The following is a 20,859-nucleotide window of genomic DNA, read 5'->3' on the forward strand; positions in this document are numbered from 1 at the left end:
AATAGAGTAATCAACAAATTCCAAAAATTAAGATAAGATGATGAATCAATAGTCTGGATGGGATCAATGTATCAGTAATCAATCTAAGGAAGATGCCTATGATGTAGTTCAGGCAGCAACATGTGACTCATTCTGCAACAAAGTTTACATTATGGTGTTTGCAAATGTTCTCCAGGCTCTAATAAGAAGTCATATTGATCAATCTGTATGCATAGACAAGTGCTTTCTAGTTACTTAACTAGATAGAGAGATGTTGTCGCTACAGGTGTTGCTGGAGGTGCAGCTTCTGGAAAAACTACTGTTTGCAATATGATTATTCAGCAACTCTGTGATCAACGGGTTGTCCTTGTGAATCAGGTAGGTCTTCAAACTTGCAAAATTTCTTTCAATTTGATTTTATTTGAAAAATCCCTTTACCGACTCATCTGGAACCAACCATATGGATTCCTATGCAGGAATTGGAGATATTTACAATCTTTTGTATTACTCATGTATCCCACTTTTTAAACCTGAATAGGTAACAAAAGGAAAATAAGAAATTTGTTTCATGAAATTATGTCTACATAATATTCCCAGACCAATGGTATGTAGTATCTATGTTTATACTATTGTGGACTACATCTTAGCTAACAAATACAAATATAAATATTTTTGTGGAAGAAAAAGAAATCTTTCAATTATAGTGGCATCTCATCATTCTATGAAGCACAACCATAGTCCTAGTTCAGTTTTCCAGAAGAAAAAATATAGGTAGATTATCAAATAAAATTACAATGTTAGAAACATTAATTACTGATTTTTAGTTGCCAGAAATTAAAATTCATTAGCATCCAATTTACTTGCATATAAACTTGGACAATAAACCATCCGTACGAGCTAGTAGTTCCCTGACTCACTTTGTGCCATCTGTTGAAGCAACCAAGTTCTCCATCAATAACCTTTCGCTGATAGCAATTTCTCGGGCACCTCTCCTTTTGTTTTGCTGGGAACAAGGTTGCAGTTGATCTGCCACACGCCTCACACGAGCTAGGCTTGTCACGAGGTAGGATTGTTTACTATGCACGAAGTGCAATAATATCAAAGCAAAAATATAGACAAATGTCAACCAAACTAACTAAATGCATATCTCTCAAAAAACTCTACTAGTACTTTGTACACAAGTCAACTGATAAAAAGTGTATATAAGAGAGAAGTAAATAATGTAAAATAATATTTCTCATGATAAAATCTAATGAGAAGTAAACAATCACATTATCGTTTTTAGCCAATTTAAGAACATTAGTCTCTTATCACAAATTTCTCTTAGACAATTTTTATTATTTCTTGTATTTCCTCTTTATGCTCCTATTTAATTTAATTTATTAATGAATTCACATATATACCTATTATACAGGGGTAAATGACCCACAATCTGCTTACTAAAAAATACATCGTATATAGGGATGAATGACTATCAATCCATCTAGAACGAACTACACATCATAAACCTATATGAATATATAGGGTGAACAACCCACAATCTATCCGATAAAAATATATCGTATATACATGGGATCAATAATTCACAATCTACCAAATACAAAAATGTATCATATAAATTATATATATAAAGGGTGAACGTTCTACAATTCACCTAGAGATGCATCTCACAAAACAAAGGGCGAATGACTCACAATTCACCTAGTCAGAAAGTATCTCATGTAAAATAACTGAAGCCTACAAATGTATGAAAAACCCTTTTTGAGTGTGGCTCCATTACTGTATAATATAAGTAGTTTATTCCATTTATTAATTTAGCATAAGTAATCATGCAACTCCTTTAGAGCGCGGAGTTGAAGCTCTATAGTATAAATGATGCACTCCTTATTTTGTAAATTTGTATAAATAATGCAGCTCCTATAGAGTGCGAAGACGAAACTCTCTAAGAAATAAGTAATGCATTCATTGTTTTGTTAATTTACTATAATTCAATCACATAACCCTTTTTAGAGCGTTGCATTGTAAGTGTTGCATTCATTATTTGTTAATTTAGTTTAAGTAATTACACCACTCATTATAAAGTGTGGAGCCAAACCTCTATGATATAAGTAACGGATTCATTGTTTCATTGTCAGTATGTGAAGTTATGCTTAAATTCATAGATTTCCATTGTACATGTTATCTCTTGTTTTTTAACTTATCATCAAAGGTGTTATTAAAACCTGCCAAGATAGATAAACAACTATGAATATCAAAGGGACAAGCAATGTGGAAGCATATATCAAGTAATAAGAATAGACACAATTATGAAAATGATTCTCTCTTTTTTAACAATTTTATAATTATATCATTTACTTTCATAAATTAATCATGCAAAATCTAAATGTAATGAAACAAGTAGAAATCATCCACCTAGGGATGTAAACGAGCCGAACCGAGCCGAACAATATTAGGCTCGAGCTCGGCTCGAGCTCGAATCGAGCTTTTATCAGAAGGCTCGAGCTCGGCTCGTTTTAGAATAATCAGGCTCGCGAACAGTTCGAGCTCGGCTCGTTATTAGCTCGATTATCAAAGTTAACGAGCCTAACTCGTTAAGCGAGCTCGGGCTCGTTTTCAGGCTCGTTTAGAGCTCATTTTTGGCTTGTTTTAGAGCTCGTTTTTTGGCTCATTTTAATGCTCTTTTTAGAGCTAATTTTTTGGCTCGTTTTAGAGCTCGTTTTTTTGGCTCATTTTAAGGTTCGGTTTAAAGCTCGTTTTTTTGGCTCACGAGCCTATAAACGAACATGTTCGCGAGCTCACGAGCCGAATATCCTTAAGCTCGAGCTCGGCTCGATAAAACTGTCGAGCTCGAGCTTGGCTCGATAAGATAAACGAACGAACTCGAACGAGCTTTTTACCGAATCGAGCTCCGAATAGCTCACGAACCGTTTGGTTCATTTACATCCCTACATCTACCTCAAAGAAAAAATCCTCATCTCATACAAGTTGACTCTAAACATGTTACGTTACTCTAGCAATTGGATGCAAGATGTCAATGAGAACACATTATTTTTTTTAAAGCAATTATTATGATAAGGAAACTTACCTCACTTTGGATTAACATCAAAAGGGACAAACTACTCAAATTCTTAAGCTTTACAAAATACACAACGTTATGTAAAAAGAGTTGTCAATGCTAGGTTGTTTCCCGAAAGGAACGCGTTGCAAGGTCTGACTGTAACGTCTCGGCAAGGACCGCTACATCTCCAGAACTCGGTGTAGTGCTAAATATACAAGAGTTGTAACGTATCAGAGCTCGGCTCGATAAAACTGTCGAGCTCGAGCTTGGCTCGATAAGATAAACGAACGAACTCGAACGAGCTTTTTACCGAATCGAGCTCCGAATAGCTCACGAACCGTTTGGTTCATTTACATCCCTACATCTACCTCAAAGAAAAAATCCTCATCTCATACAAGTTGACTCTAAACATGTTACGTTACTCTAGCAATTGGATGCAAGATGTCAATGAGAACACATTATTATTTTTAAAGCAATTATTATGATAAGGAAACTTACCTCACTTTGGATTAACATCAAAAGGGACAAACTACTCAAATTCTTAAGCTTTACAAAATACACAACGTTATGTAAAAAGAGTTGTCAATGCTAGGTTGTTTCCCGAAAGGAACGCGTTGCAAGGTCTGACTGTAACGTCTCGGCAAGGACTGCTACATCTTCAAGAGAATTTGGGTGTAGTGTTAAATAGGTAAGAGTTCTCACACCATAGGTTGGATAAGAATAAATATGATAAGAAAACTAATAATGTAAGATTTGGAACATGGAACATAGGAACCCTCACTGGTAATCAATGGAGGTAGTAGATACGATGATTAGGAGAAGAATTAGTCTTTTGTGTGAACAAGAGACAAAATAGGTAGGCGAGAAGGCCAAGATGATGGAGAACTCAGATTTTAAGTTATGGTATACTGGAAAGAGTAAAACAAGAAATGAAGTGGGTATTATTGTAGATAATTCGTTAAAGGATGAAGTTGTAAGTGTAGTTAGAAAAGAGGATAGAATTATAGCCCTTGAGATAATAGTGACGAAAGAAACTATGAACATAATTAGCGTATATGCATTGCAAGTATGATTAGATGAAACTACCAAATCAAGGTTTTGGAATGACTTAGATGAAATATTACAAAATATTCCACTAAATGAAATGATTTTAGTAGGAGGTGATCTAAATGGTAAGTCAGAGTAAAAAAATGAGGAATATGAGAGGGTACATGGGAGTTATAGTAGCTAATACTTTTTTTAAGAAAAGAGAATAACACTTAGTCACGTTCAAAAGTGGGAATAATAAATCGTAAATTGACTTTCTTATGGTTAGGAAGAAGGATAGAAAGATTTGTAAAGATTGTAAAGTCATCCCTGAGAAAGCTTAACTACCTAATATAGGTTAGTAGTGTTGGATATACGCCTCAAATATAATATTAACAGAAAGAACATATATACGACTTCTAGAATTAAGTGGTGGAAGTTAAAGGATGGAAAGCAAAATATATTTAAGAAGAAGGTAGAAGTACAAGTATTAGGTGAAATATACGATGACTCTAATACAACCTGAGATAAGATGATATCAAAGTTGAAAATAGTAGCTAAGAGTGTACTCGGTGAGTCAAAGGGACATGCACCACTAAGTAAGGAATTTTGGTGGTGGAATGAGAAAGTACAAGAGAAAGTGAAGGAAAAACGAATAGCTTATAAGGAATTATATATTTGTAAGAACGAGGAAAACTTTAAAATATACAATAGCCAAGAAAGAAGTTAAGAAAGTAGTAAGTGAAACAAAAAATGAAACTTTTGAACGATTATATCAAAAATTGAATAAAAAAAAGGGGAGAGAGACATTTATAGAATAGCTAAAGTGAGAGAAAGAAAACAAGAGATCTTATCCAAATAAAATGTATTAAAGATGAATGTAATAGGATATTAGTAAATGATGAGAAATAAAAGAACGGTGGAAGAGGTGTTTTCATCAACTTTTAATAAAGGTTTAGGTGATGCAAATAATTTAAGTAGGTAAAATTAGCAGAGAAGTTTTAATTTTTATTATAGAATTCAAATTTCAGAAGTAGAACAAACTTTAAATGGGATGCATAATGGAAATGATAGAGGTATGGAAGTGCCTAGAGAAACAAGGTATTGGATGACTTATAAAATTATTTAACATGATATTGAAAAAAATATCTGATTAATGGAGAATAAGTACTTTAGTTCCCTTATATAAGAATAAGGAGACGTACAAAATTGTGCAAACTATAGGAGTATTAAACTAATGAGTCATACCATAAAACTTTGGAAAAAATAATAGAAAAAGGATTAAGGAAGGAGATCACAGTGATCGAAAATTAATTTTGGTTTATTCATGAAAGGTCAACAATAAAAGCTATACATCTTCTTAGATAATTAATTAAAAAATATCGGGAGCAAAAATAAGATTTACACATGTTATTCATTGATTTAGAAAAAACTTATGATAGAGTCCCAAGAGAAATTATATGGAGAATTCTAGAAAGAGAGGTGTTAGCATAATATATATTGAACTAATTAAGGATATGTATGAGGATGTAACAACCAGAATAAAGACTTCAGGTGGAGTAATTAAAGCATTTCCAATAAAGATAGGATTACATCAAGAATCAACTTTAAGTTTCTATCTTTTTACATTAATTATGGACGAACTCACTGTGTACATTCAAGACATAGTACCGTGGTGCATGTTGTTTGCAGATGATATTATTTTAGTAGATGAAACACGTGAAAGAGTAAATGCTAAACTAGAATCTTGACAACAAACACTAGAAGGGAAAGGTTTTAGACTTAGTATATTAAAGACAGAATATATGAAATTTAAGTTTAGTAATATTAGAAGTAATGAGACAATTGTTAAGATAGAAGAGGACGAGTTGCCCGGAACCGAGAGTTTTAAATATTTAGGATCATTTTTGCAAAACAATGGAGGAATTGAGAGAGATGTCTTACATAGAATACAAGCAGGATGAGTTGAATTGGAGGGGAGCGTCGAGTGTTTTATGTGATCGTAAAGTACTTCTAAAATTTAAAAGAAAGTTCTATAAAATCGCAGTTAGACCTGTTATGTTATATGAAGCTGAATGTTGGGCTATAACTTGAGCACATGAGCAAAAGATGAGAGTTGCAGAGATGAGGATATTAAGATGGATGTGTGGACATACGAGGATGGATAAAATAAGAAATGAGAGCATTAGAGAGAAAGTAGGAGTTGCATCTATTGAGGGAAAACTCCGAGAGACACGTTTGATGGTATGGACGTCTATTGAGTGATTAGGATATTTATTTGCAAAAATTCATTTATTTTAAAATTACAATTATGCCCCTGTAACAAAACAAATACTATAACATGATTACCTCTCAATTTTGTGTTCGCTGTAGTTGAGAAACCATCCACTAGAGTTTTCTTTTAAAAATAGAAATTTGGAAATCTCGCGATGTATTGCCATAAACTTGAGGTTGATGTTGCATTTTTAGGGCGCAATCTCCGCAAAGGTCTTCTGATAGTCTAAAAGCATGTAGTAGAAACATATGCTTTGTCCTCAATGATATTGTGTCTTTATGTCTAACCCCGATGCAAAAGAAACACCTACCCTGACCTCTTGTCAATGATGCAAGTGTCTGACTCATAGGGTTTGTTTGGTGGGAGGATCTTTGAAATGCGACAAATGAGCCTATATCCATCATTTTTGGTTGAGACTCCTCTAGTTTGAGAGTGAACCCCAAAACTTAATCCATAAAGCTAGCGTCAGTTACCTCAACAATTAGAATAAAGATTAAATTATTTTTTTTGGTATATTTTCTTACTTTTCTCTATTTTATTTTATATTTAAATGTCAATTGCTTAGGCCCTAGCCTGCCAACTGTGTTATGTAGTAGCTCGACCATCTACTATCATGCACCTCCTTTTAAAACATTGGATATACTTTTATTGTGGATGCCCAAAATATTGTTCTTTTATCTATGGCGACCTTGTTGAGATGGTAAATATTGAGCAACTTCCGGGATATATCACTAGTGGGATGATAAACTATGTCAATATACACACACATATAATTTTGGTTGGTAGGTAAGTTGACAATGCATGATTCCATAGCTTTATTGAACCCTTTTCAAACAATTTAAATTGTAAATAAGATAAATATGAATTATGGTCTTGTTAGTTGAAAGTATATACTGCATTTTTTATGAATGATGTAGTGTTGTCGAATGGATGAAATATTTTTATTGCTGGGTTAAAGTAAATTATATTAAATTGTTATATTGTGTTGAATTAATTGGGCATGATTTGGCAGGATTCATTTTATTATGATCTGACTGAAGAGAAGATGAATCATGTGCATGAATATAACTTTGATCACCCAGGTACTTGCCTTTTATGTTGAAAGACTATTGAGAAAATGATTGTCAAATTATTGCTTAGCTCATTTATTGTAAATGAATGGGTTTGCTACTGTGATTTTTAGTCTATTAGTTTTGATAGTGTTTAGGCTTTAGATCTCATCACTCATTTACTTTTCTAAAGTTCTTCAAATATGTGGAGTATAATGATCCATCATAAAAGGTGAAAAAACTAAATTGCATCTTTTATAACTTGAAAAGGGAGGAGGTTGACACATATGCTATGTAGAATATTATAAGACGCACATAAAGATAATAGGTAAAAACCAATACAGAGACTGGTAAGTGAATATAGAAATTAATAATTCAACGCTCAGTGAGTGAAAATATTGCCTTAATTACTCTTGGCAGAGAGCTATCGAAATGACATACAATTTAACCTATACATCTCCTGGCAATGACTAGTAGAATTGGTAGTTTCCAGATATTTTTATATGAAATACATGAACACTTTAGTTGATCAACTATATATATATTTTTTCATTCCTTGCTTTGGAATTCACATCAAGGTGGAGATTATTAGAGTTTGTGGTCCAAATTTTGTTAGGCTTCACCTAAAAAGTAATTATGATTTTGCGCGCGCACACACACACGCATATGTAATTAGCCTTTTGTTGTGAGTGATGTTATGTCATGTAATGCGGTCTTAATAGGTCTCCTCTCTTGAATTAATTTCTATATAGTGAATTCTTCTCCTATACACGCAGGTTTCACTCGTCTAGGGTTTTCATATAAATCTGTGTTGTTCTTATTTTGTATTAATTGTCTATTTTATATTTTCTTTGATACCGGTTTGTAACAATAATATCAAAAATAGGCAACCAATACAAACCAAGTAACACAAATTTCTGTGGAAAAGCCTAGACAGAAATTAAGGAGAAGAATTCACTATATTGAAATTGGTATAAGAGACAAGAGTTGCGAGGACTTCGCATTACATGACATAATATCACTTAACGATAAAACCCTAGTATATATGTGTATATGCCATGGTTTAAAGTATCATGCCGAGACGGTCGAAACGTCTCGTTCCGCTTGACGACCGACACCGACATGAGCCCGGCACCAGACCCTCAACAGCTGCGATAGGTTGTGCGACCCCGTGGCCATAACGGAGAGGTTGCTCGACCCCGCAATAGCAATGGAGGGGTCGCATAACCCTTCTGCTGCCACTACAGAGGCATCACGCGACCCTGTGGCCGCTGCAAGGGGGTCGCACAACCACCGTAGTTGCGCTTGAGGAGTCACACGATCCTCGCGGCTATGGCTGAGGGGTCGCGTAATCCCGCGACAGCACCGAAGTCGCGCGAGCTCGCTGGTTGGGTCAGATTTTGGATTTTTTTTAATTAAACTTAGGTTAATTATTTTAATCAACTCTTAACTATGATGGAGATAATCTAAAGAGACTTTATTAAACCTTAATAAAATTATCTAATTAATTTTATATTTAATTTATTTTAATTTAAAAATTATAATAAAAATTTTATTTATTTATTTATTTTCATATCTTTTTCTTTTTTTAAGATTAGTTTTTATATTGTTTTTTTTTAAATATTTATGTTAAATATTATATTTTTTAATTAATATATTTTATATTTAAAAAATACCGAAACTATATCGGCACGACACGATACAGTACCAAAATTGTATCCTTCCGGTCTAGGACCGAAACTTCGGCACGGGTCGAAATTTTAAACCTTGGTATATGCACCCCCTAATTACTTTTTAGGCTACACCTAATAGAAATCATTCCACAAATTCTAACTGTATATAGAAAAATTAACTACTAATTATTGAAGATGAACCACTTAATGTAATTAGCATAGTTAGCACTCGCTTAAGCGCAAAGCGAAGCGAAGCGCAGACCTTGCGCTTCTGAGAACTTGGAAGCGCAACAGGTTTAAGAAGCGCGCGCGTCGCTGCACTTCGCGCAGAAGCGAGGGAAGTGCAGCGACCTAAAAGATTCCTTTTTTGTTTCAAATTTTATTTAAAGCCCTAATTAATCTCTTTAAACCTGTCTCTTCGTCTCCCGCTGTTGTTCGTTGCGTCTGCCGCTGCTGCAACTAGACGGATCTGCCGTGGCTGCTTCTTCACGTGTGCTGCTGCTTCTTCACGCGCCGCCTGTAGGTAAGTTTTCAATTTCTGTTACTTAAATTCAGTTTGAAGCATCCTGACCATTCTGCGATCGCCTCCGGCGGTGTCGCGGGATGCCTCCGGCGGCGTCGGAGGCGTCGCGGGAGGCCTCCGACGCCTCTAGCGGCGTCGCGGGAGGGCCCCGACGCCTCCAGCGGCGTCGCGGGAGTTCTCCGACGCCGAAGGCTTCCCGCGACGCCGCCGGAGGCTTCCCGTGACGCCTCCGGCGACGTCGGTGGCCTCCGGCGACGGCTCTAGCGGCGTCGCGGGCATCGCGATGGCATCGCCGTGGTCGCGGCTCGCGTGAAACAGTGAAAGGAGAAAAAGTTTGATTTTATTAAATCAAATTTAAATATATAAACAAAATTAAGAATATAAAAAAATTGATAAAGTTTATTAATTCATATAAATTTAATTTAAAGATATAAAAAATAAATTAAAATTTTAAAAAACTTAATAAATTGCATTAATTTATATAAATCAGATTTAAATACATAAAAATTATTTAAAATAAACAAAAATCTAATAAATATTATTAATTCTAATTTCTAAATCAGATTTAATTATTTAAATTTTAATTAAATGTATCAAAAATATTTAAAAAATCTAATAATCTTATTAATTTTAAACTAGATTTAATTATTTAAATTTTAAACATAATATTTTTAAAAAAATCTATTAAACTTTATTAATTATAAATCAGATTAATTAATACATATAAATCAGATTTAAATATATAAAATACATATAAAAAATAAAAATCTAATAAATATTATTAGCACATATACATCAGATTTAATCATTTAAATATATAAAAAATATATGTAAAATAAAAAAATCTAATAATATATATATTAAAAATTAAAAATTGTAATTAATTCGTATAAATCAGATTTATATTTTGATATTTTTTTACTATTTTATATTGTTTTACTTATTGATTGTTTATTACTAATTGCAGTGCTCTTGACTCTTGATTCTTGAGTTAACCATGTCAAATATAACAATTTCATCCACTTGAAAAGATATTGCTTGGAATTATGCAACATGTTCAGATCCTAAAAATCCAAATGTTGTCAGTTGTATTTTTTGTGGTAAAATAACAAACGGTGGAATTTATCGACACAAGTTACATTTAGTTGGGGGCAATAGAAATGTGAAAGCTTGCCCGAAATGTCCCGAGCATGTTAAAGAAGAAATTAGAGAGTTTATGCAAAAAAAGAATAATTTGAAGAATCAAATGGATGAAATTCCTCATTCTGATGATGTTGATAATTTGGAAGATTTGGAAGAAGATGATCATCAAACTAAAGTGAAAGAGAAACGACCAATATTATATTCAAGCAACCATCCTACGACCCAAGGTAAAAAGTGTAAACAAACTGGGCCTATTAATCTTTATTTTATGAAAGATGTCGATGAAATTGTCAAACAAAGACGTGCAAAAAGCAAAGGACAATTTGATGAAAATAAAAAGAAGTTAAGAGATATTGCAGTTGAGAAATTTGCAAGATGGATGTATGATGCTGGAATTCCCTTCAATGCTGTTAAATATGATTCTTTTGAGCCTTGTATTGACGCTATTGGACAATTTGGATCTGGGATGAAACCTCCATCATATCATGAAGTGAGGGTTAAGTATTTGAAGAAGGAGTTGGCAAATACGAACTCACTTCTCAAATCCCATGAAGAAGATCATGCTAAGTTTGGGTGCACAATCATGGCAGATGGATGGACAGATAAAAAGGATAAGACTTATAAATTTTTTGGTGAATGGTCCCAAAGGAAGTGTATTTGTCGAATCAGTTGATGCTTCAGGCTATTCTCACACAGCGGACAAAATGTTTGAGTTGCTTTCTAAATTTGTGTATCGCATTGGAGAAAAAAATGTGGTTCAGATTGTAATAGATAATGCAAGCTATAATGTCAATGCAGGTAATATTTTAATTTTTTTTTAAATATTAGCCTGTTATTTCCAAGTTCCAATTAATAATTGAATTATATTTTTAATTTTTTTAATTAAATGTTTTTGTTTTTTTAGGTCGTCTTTTGGAAAACCGATTTCCACACTTATACTGGACTCCCTGTGTAGCTCATTGTTTAGATTTGTTGCTTGAGGATATATTCAAAATTCCTCATCTCAGAAAATTACATGAATGGACATTAATGGTGAATGGTTATATTTACAACAGACCACAAGTATTGAGCATGATGAGAGAGTTTACTGGACAGAGAGACATGGTAAGAACCTCAAAGACACGTTTCGCAACCGCTTTTTTGACTTTAAAGCGGTTTCATGTACAACAAGCAAATCTGAGAAAGATGTTTACATCTGAAAAGTGGGCAAATAGTCGATTTTCCAAAGAGGCCGCAGGAAAACGTGCAGTAGAAGTGATATTGATGCATTCTTTTTGGAAAAATATGATTTTTGCATTAAAAGTTGGTGGTCCATTAGTGAAAGTATTACGGCTGGTAGACGGTGAAAAACGGTCTCCTATGGGTTATATTTATGAGTCAATGGACAGAGCTAAACAAGCTATCGCTGTGTCATTTAACAATAATGAAGATAAATATCGTAACATTTTTGAATTCATTGACAAAAGATGGAACATTCAACTGCATCGACCTTTGCACGCAGCCGGATATTTCTTGAATCCAGAGTGTTTTTACTTAAACCCTGATATAGAAAATGATACAGAAGTGATGGAGGGTTTGTACAAGTGCATATCTAGATTGGTGAGAGTTGAGGATTTACAAGATAAGATCACGAATCAATTGGAAAAATACAAGAAAGCAGAAGGACTTTTTGGTTTGCCAATGGCTATCCGACAAAGAACTTTAAAATCGGCAGGTAAATTTATAAATAATATATTGTGCAATAATCAATATCAATATTCGATGGTAATAAAGTTAATCTTATAATTTATATGTTTTTGTTTTTCAAGTTGATTGGTGGTCTTCTTATGGTGCATCAACGCCTGAATTAAAAACATTTGCAATGAAGATTTTAAACCTCACATGCTCTTCTTCAGGCTGTGAACGTAATTGGAGTGTTTTTGAACATGTAAGTTGGATTTTTTTTAATACATATTAAAATTTATATTATGAACTTAACCTTTTACTTTTTAGTTTTTTTGTAGATACATTCTAAGAAAAGAAATAGGTTGTCTCAACAACGATTGAATGATTTGGTATATATCAAGTACAATAGAGCTTTGAGGAGAAGATTTGACATGCAAGATAAGATTGATCCTATTACTTTGTCAGAGATAAATGATAGTAATGAATGGTTGTTGGGAAAATTGGATGACAGTGATAAAGACAATGATAATGATTTTGTCTTTGAAGGTGAAGATTTGCGTTAGAGTGATGTAGCACAAGCATCTGGGGTTGGTGAAAGTGCATATGACTTTCGATCTCGAAATGCGTCTTCTTCAAAAGGGACATCATCTGCATTAGCAAAAAGAAAGCAGTTTTCAGCTCAAACTAGTCTTGTAAATGAAGAAGAAATTAATCTTGATAATGAAACTGAAAAAGAAGATACTGATGGATACAAATCAAGCGATGGAGCTGATAACATAGATTTGGACAATGAAGATGAAGAAGATGATTATTTTGATATTTGATATTTCATGTATCATATTTTCAAAGACTTTTAATTTTCAGTAATCTGCAACTTCATCAAAGAATATTTTGTTTATGGTTATTTGGATTTTCAAAGACATTTTGAAAGTTTTTTTAATAGATATAATAGCCCTTTTGTTTATTATGTTCTTTTCCGTAAAGCCCGCGCTTTGCCTTGCGCTTTGCGCTTTAAGCCCCAAGACCCTTGAGCGCTTTTTTGCGCTTTGCGCTTTTGACAACTATGGTAATTAGTCAGGAATGCATAATGAAAAGAGGCAAAAAATTAAAATCATAGGAAATGAAAAACAAAAGGTTACATAGATCAGCGTGTTGGTGGGATGAAACGTATTTTGTAATAATTAAAAGCAGATGAGCACTTAGTGAGACTAAATGCCCATCTAAATCATTAAAAGCACATAAGCACGAAGCATGAGTTACTACATATGTAGAATTTAAAAAAAACTAAAATATCCTAAAAAAGGAGAATGTAGAAAATTCCTCCATTTTAGTGTTATAGATAGTTCCCCTTCAACATTTATTTATAAAAATAAGACTAACAATTAATTTAAGTTTTATTATGTTATACAATATCTATACTTGATGTATTTGTGCATGTGTTAAGCATGTCGAGATGAAACCAAATGAGTTTATTCATTTATCTTTTGTTACTTAATTTTTAGTAATATATACCAATTAATAATTGAATTTAAAATAATTTTATTCATTGTTTGTTGTATGTTGAGATGAATTCATATAAGATTTACTCTTATAATCTTCTTCCACTCAACTTATTTATAGATAAGAATTAGATGATCAATTGATCTAGAATTTTAGAGAAATAAAGTAGAGAAAATAATAAAAATTACTTGAGTTTGTCTATACCTGTGTCTTAATGTGCCAATGCGTGTCATAATGTGTTAGCATGTGTCATAATGTGCTAACATGTTCTGAGTGTCAACATGGCATAATATCCATTAGCACGATCAATACAAGCAACAATCAACATAGCAGAGATTACATCTGCTGATCAAAATTAGGTTTCAATAAATTAGCACATGGTATATAGATAATTTACTGCATGGTATGAAATTTCAAATTATGAAATTAAATATATGCCTCAATGTGACTTGTGATGATGTAATGTGGGTGCAACATCACCATCTATTTTACGTGCATGTATTGTGGATCATATCACTCATATGTATTAGGGGTGAATCATCATTTGGTTCGCACAACTCTACCATTTGTTTTGTAAGGTGTTTCAATTTTTTTTTTCAAGATAACATTTCGCTAGATGCTATACTTAAATGATTTAATTTCCCTTCAAAAGCTAAATGTTAGACTAAAGTTGCCATAAGCTTCCCATGAGCTCTAAGAGCTCTTTTTTCTTCTTATCATTTCTCCATGTTGTGAAAATCTTTTTGGAAACCTTAATTTCTTGAAAACAAAATCCAATAATCCCCAATAATTTTCAAAATAAATATAATTTTAAAATGTTTGTCTGCCCTCTACGTAGACTTAATATCTCACAACTTGAATATACTTAGTGAGTAAATTTAAAGTTAGATGAAGTCTTATAGTGAACACATACCTTGAATTAGCTAGCTATTCCATATGTCTAACCGTAGAATACTTACTTTTGCACTGAATGATTCTCTAAATTTGATGTTTAAAATGCTACCCAATACTATTTTGGCCATTTGTTCATATCCATGAATGTTTAGGATTACATCCTTGAATCCTTGGAGCAACCAGTTCCTATATTCATATAAAGTAGAAGTATCTCTGTAAATGTATGCTTGACATATACTCCAGATTGTTAAGTGCTATTTACTCAATTTCAGTTGCTCCTTTTTTCTCCTACGGATATCTAAGCACCTTTACCATGGGATAGTAATCATTAGATGCATTTGTTTTAGAGTATTGTCACTCATTAAACTTAAGACATGAAGTCCTTTCAATGTCATTTCTTGCAAGACTCTTTGTTACTAGATTCAAAATTTTTAACTATATCTAACACAGTTATTGGTAATTGTATCCAATGTCTAAAATTTTAAGTCGTGCCAGAGTTTTAGTTTATGTATCATAGCGATACGGTTTCAATACTTTTTAAAATATAAAAATATATCAATTAGAAATAATTTTATTAGTATTTGATTGTTATAGATGCTTTTCCTAATAATTCGTCTCCATTTTCATCCTTAAAAGGGAAGGAAACAAAAGAAATGAATGAAAGAGGGAAAGCAATTAATTGTAAAAAAATAAAATAAAATAATGAAAGAGAAAAAAAAATTGCCCTAAACCTCTAAACCCCAAGTGAAAATAGCCCTAAATCCTAAACTAAGATGAAATAAACTCTAAAAGGGGAAAGCAGAAAGGAAAAAATAAAATAAAACAAAATAATTGGCAGCCTACTTGTGGCTAGGTGAGGCCGTCGTGAGGCCACTGTCGCTTTACGGTTCCACCCATGTTGGTGCTGGTCAAAAGGTAAATTTCGCACATGCCGACCCACATGGCTTGATATCTCGAATTATGATCATACCATTTTGAATTAACCTTCTCATGTAGAACTTTGAGGTCGAATAGTTGAGTGGCATGCGGTATAAATCATCCTAGAAATGGCTTGTTGAATTTCAAAATCTATAAATGTTGAGAGGTTGATTTTAGAAAGTTGTAATATATATAAGAAGATAATAGATTTGTAGCGAATTCTTGTAACCAGGGAATGCCAGAATTAGTGGCCATTGAATAAAAACCAAGATCTATCCATGTTAATAATGCCCGGTCATAGGGAGTATAAGTAGAGAATTGTAGCTCATGTAAATGGTGGGAAATATAGCTTGGAAGCTGTCTAGTTCCAAATGATAACATGACCCTAAAAGTGGTCAGTCTATATAATAGATAACATGGTCTAAGATTTGATGCATCTTTTATTTATTATATTCATACTCAATCATTGATTTAACTTATGGTTTAAGGTAAAGAAACATTTAATTGCATTATGAAAGAGAACAATAAACCTAAGGCCTGATGTGAGAAACTAATAGAGTAGTAGACTAGTACCTACCTCTATTTAAGACCATCTATTTTCTTTTAACTCATCTTTAGTCATATTTAATGATTGATCTTTTCTGACTCAGATGCTTTCGACATTGAGCATTTGCTTTATTGTGTGGAAAAATTGAGACATGGCCAGGCTGTTGATGTTCCAAACTATGATTTTAGAACTTATAAGAGAAATTTATCATCAAGAAAGGTATATGTTTTACAAAGACCTAGTATTTTTTTTTGCTTTACACAACAATGGAAAATTTTAGCTTAATTTCAATTCTTCACCAGCACAACTTGTCATTTTCATACATGTATTGCTAATTGCATAGCTTCATCAAATTTTGTGGACTGGGCTTGCTGTTCAACTTATTATTTTATTCCTGTATATTCTCAGATTGTTATGCCTTATGGGTGCTATAATGTTATATATATAATTATGACTACTAATTATGTTAATGAGGATTTTGCCTCCTAATTCTTCTTGAATCAGAGTCTAGATAGAGAAGCTGTAGGAAAATATTGATATCTCAGGTGCAAAATTAAACCACAATTAACATCATGAATGAACAGTGGAGTGTAATCCTACTGTAAGGAACATTAATCTTTGAATGGAACCAATCCTGTGAGGAACTTGGTTCTAATTTTTTCTGGTCAAACCTCCAGCTCGATCAGGATTTAATAACTATGATTGTGTTAAACCTCTGATAATTTTTTGTTGTTCAAGTTAAATAAGTAAATAACAAGCCGAGCATGATTGAATCTGTGCTCTATCTAGAATGGACAGCATCTTCACCCCCCTAATCTAGAGGTATTATTTAAGGTCAAATGTTTCTTGTCTTCTACTTTTTATATTGTTTTTTTTGCATTGTAACAATTTAATTTACTTCATTTATTATTGCGCTAAAAAAGTTTAATACGACTTTCTTCTCTTTAAGATTTTTCTCTCCTTTTTCATAGAAAGTTAAGATGTTGAACTGACCTTCATAATATGTTTCAGGTTAATACTTCAGATGTTATAATTTTGGAAGGGATTCTAGTATTCCATGATCCTCGTGTTCGAGAAATGATGAACATGAAGATCTTCGTTGATGCAGGTTCTGCTTTGTTCACAAAAGTGACATGGATAAAATTAGTTCTTATTTTCACATATTTTAGTTATCGTTCTTAATCATAGAAATATCTATCCAGATGCTGATGTACGGTTGGCCAGACGGATAAAACGGGATACTCTTGAGAAAGGTAGAGATATCAAGACAATATTGGACCAGGTTGGCAATTAGACAGAAGAATTGGTACATTTGTATGGGTTTAGTAATCTAGTTATTCCTTTACTGTTTAATCATGAATTTAGGAGGATGCTAAAGAAGTCAAACATTCTTGAGCAAGCATAAAGCTCAACTTGATGAGGCTCGTGTATTTACTTTCAAAGCTATAAGTGAATGAGCTTAAACACTTGTTTTAGGTACAACTAATAAACAAGTTGGACATGAATATGATTGAGGTCAGCTTATTTGATATTCAGGAACAAAATTCATGAGTAATGATAAATGTATTTACCAAGCACTTATATAAATTTTTTTACAGACAGTAGGAATTCAACCTGAAAGAATATGCACTGAGTTCTATTTGAAAATTAAATATATATCAGCAACATATATGCACCAAAGCTTTTCCCACAGGATTCATTTTAATCCTTGCACTTGGAGCTTCAATGATGGGTACCTTGTTAGATCTGTTTCAGCTCTTCCTTTGGCCAATTGTTTCTGTAAAAAAGAGTTGTCTTATTGGTTCCACCAAAAATAGTTGCAGCAAGAAATATTATAGGGTACTCAATTTTTTTACTTGCTCCCTCCTAGATGCAAGCAGATAGTACAAATGAAGGAAATCATGTGAATGCTGTGGGATTAAAGTTAAGATTCATGATGAATAGTGGCATGCAAGGAATTTATAGTTCATGTTGCTATAGAATTTCCAAAGTTACAAATGCAAAAAAATCTCAGTTTCTGATATGACATAAATGAGCTTGACTGTTGAAGCTTCTTGATATTGGTAATCGTTGTAGACTTGTAGTGAACCCTTGCTGTTGTTGAGGTATATGATTTGTTCCTTTGTGGAATTCTCAAATGCATAAGTTCCGGATTTAATATTCCATGGAACTCATTGTAAGTTGTAAGATGCAACATCATTTTGTGGAACATATCATTTATATTTCTTTTTGTCATATCATAGTTATTTTCTTTTCTATAACCATGTAATTCTTTGATGCAGTACTCAAAATTTGTAAAGCCTGCTTTTGATGACTTCATACTCCCAACAAAGAAGTATGCTGATATCATTGTGCCCTATAGTGGAGATAATTATGTAGCAGTCAACTTAATTGTGCAGCATATCCATACAAAACTTGGTCAACATACTCTGTGTAAAATATATCCAAGTGTTTTTGTAATTCAGTCAACTTTCCAGGTAATCATATATGTTGATGGATCCACTGTATTCAAGGAAACAAACATAAGTTCTAGTATTTGTTTTAAAAACTTTCTTGAAACTGAATACCTATCAATCTTGTACAGTTTGCAAATATGTGAATGCCTCGCTGCCAGTCTACTTAGCTCTCTTACTATAATATCTTGCAGATCCATGGCATGCATACGTTGATACGTGATGCCAAAACATCAAAACACAATTTCATATTTTATTCAAATCGGCTGATTCGCTTGGTTTGTGAAAGTTTTCCTGTTGTTGCATACTCTTAATATTGTAAGTCAATTTATTTTAACAATTGCAACAGGTTGTTGAGCATGGTCTGGGCCATCTTCCATTTAATGAAAAGCAAATCATAACACCAACAGGTATAATCCTTTTCAAGTATCCTATGGGAGGGAAGAATGTCTTTTTATGGCACAAGAATATTTGTAATTATTTTTTTCTAATAGTTTTAGTTTGCTTATTGTATTTTTTTTAGCTTTATTCATTCATTATGTTTCTTTTCTTTCATTTTATATAGTAGCATCTAATTTTGAAGGGAAGCCTTAGGGCAAACGGTAAAGTTGCTATCGTGTGATCTTGTGGTATGAGTTTAAGTCGCGGAAACAACTTCTTGTAATACAAAATAATATTGCATACAATAGTGGTCCTATCCTTCCTTGGGACCCATATTATTGGGAGCTTTGTGCACTTAATTGCTCCTTTAGTGACTGACTTTAGTTGAGTTGAGAATTTATTGTAGGCAAGTGGACTTTGAGGCTACTTGAGTTGTTGTATATGTAGAAGGGAAAATTATCAGGCTATACAGACCTAAGTAGTCATCCTCTTTACCTATGTGCATATTCACTTGAAATATGTCAACTATAGCTATAAAATTGATATAGGTACTCGACATTTAGAAAATTTAAAAGTATCGACCACATTAGATAAGTTGGCTAGAATCAGTATAAAGAAATTATATATATATATATATATATATATGTGAAAAATATGAAAGATTAATATCAGCTTTATTTATATATTATATATTAATATTATCAATAAGATATTATAAATGATTTTAACATTATTAGCATTATTAACAAAAAAAAAAAAGACAACTCGATGCATGAAGCTCCTGTTAATGTAGGGAAGAGTCTATTATACACAACCTTACTCTGCATTATAAGAGACTGTTTTCGCGATTCAAACCCATGACCACCACACCAACACTATTAACAACAATAAATACAACAACAACAACAACCAAGCCTTTTCCCACTAGGTGGGGTCGGCTGTATGAATCCTTTTACGCCATTGAGCTCTATCTCCTATTATATCATCATCTATATTTAAATCAATTTTATCTTGTTTTATTATTGCTAACCAAGTCTTTTTTGGTCTTCCTCTTCCTCGTTTGATATGCATGTTTATCATAGTTTCACATCGCCTAATTATATCATCTTAAATGCGTCCCTCAGAGTTTTCCTCAATAGATGCAACTCCGACTTTCTCTAATGCTCTCATTTCTTATTTTATCCATCTTCGTATGCCCACATCCACCTTAACATCCTCATCTCTCCAACTCTCAACTCCATATAATATAGAGGTCTGATCGCTTTTTATAAAACTTCCCTTTAAGTTTTAGGGGTACTTACGATCACAAAAAACATTGACGCTCCCTCCATTTCAACCATCATTCTATGTAAGACATCTTTTTCAATTCTTCCATCATTTTGTACAAATGATCCTAAATATTTAAATCTCTCGGTTCTGGGCAACTCGTCCTCTTCTATCTTAACAGTTGTTTCATTACTTCTAATATTGCTAAACTTAAATTCCATATATTTTGTCTTTAATCTACTAAGTTTAAAACCTTTTCCTTCTAGTGTTTCTCTCCAAGATTCTAGCTTAGCATTTACTCCTTCACGTGTCTCATCTACCAAAATAATATCATCTGCAAACAACATGCACCACGGTACTGTGTCTTGAATGTGCGCAATGAGTTCGTCCATAATTAGTGTAAAAAGATAGGGACTTAGAGCTGATCCTTGATGTAACCCTATCTTTATTGGAAATGCTTCAGTTACTCCGCCTGAAGTCTTTACTCTAGTCGTTACATCCTCATACAC

At 33.0% G+C, this 20,859-nt stretch overlaps 1 pseudogene; it reads left to right on the forward strand.

Annotated features, from left to right (window-relative positions):
• The first annotated feature begins 264 nt into the window (after window positions 1-264).
• The window catches only part of LOC122040245, a 33,706-nt pseudogene continuing 13,111 nt past the window's right edge, over window positions 265-20,859 (forward strand).

Source organism: Zingiber officinale, chromosome 2A, assembly GCF_018446385.1.
Source record: "Zingiber officinale cultivar Zhangliang chromosome 2A, Zo_v1.1, whole genome shotgun sequence".
NCBI lineage: Eukaryota > Viridiplantae > Streptophyta > Magnoliopsida > Zingiberales > Zingiberaceae > Zingiber > Zingiber officinale.